Genomic DNA, 441 nt, shown 5'->3' with positions numbered 1-441 from the left:
TCTTTCCCTCCCCAAGGAGAGGCAGGGATCTGGGGTTCTTTGCCCATTTGCCCTGTGCTGAACTGGGTGGAGGGGCTATGGCAGCTGTTAGTTCTAATTGCCATATTTGTTATCATTTGCTCCCAGACAAAAGGAGTATGCCAGGTCCTTTTAGTGCTCTAAGGCAGGCAAGACAGAAGTCAGTCCTTTCTGCTGTCTCCAGAAAAGTTGGGGCATTGGATGTGTGATCTTTTCCACAGGGAGAAGCTGGAAGCTGGTATTTTTCCTCTCCTCACTCGGTGCTGATCTGGGGGGGAGGGCTATGATAATTGCTAGCCTAAATCACCATCTCTGATCTCAATATTCAGGAGGTAGCTAGAGTATTCCAGGTCCCATCAGCACTTGGAGACAAGCAATACAGAAGCCAGTCTTCTGGGAAGCCCTCAGAAAAGTTGGGTCATT

Source organism: Lipotes vexillifer, unplaced genomic scaffold (assembly GCF_000442215.2).
Source record: "Lipotes vexillifer unplaced genomic scaffold, Lipotes_vexillifer_v1.1 scaffold440, whole genome shotgun sequence".
Lineage (NCBI taxonomy): Eukaryota > Metazoa > Chordata > Mammalia > Artiodactyla > Lipotidae > Lipotes > Lipotes vexillifer.
This window is presented reverse-complemented; position numbering follows the sequence as displayed.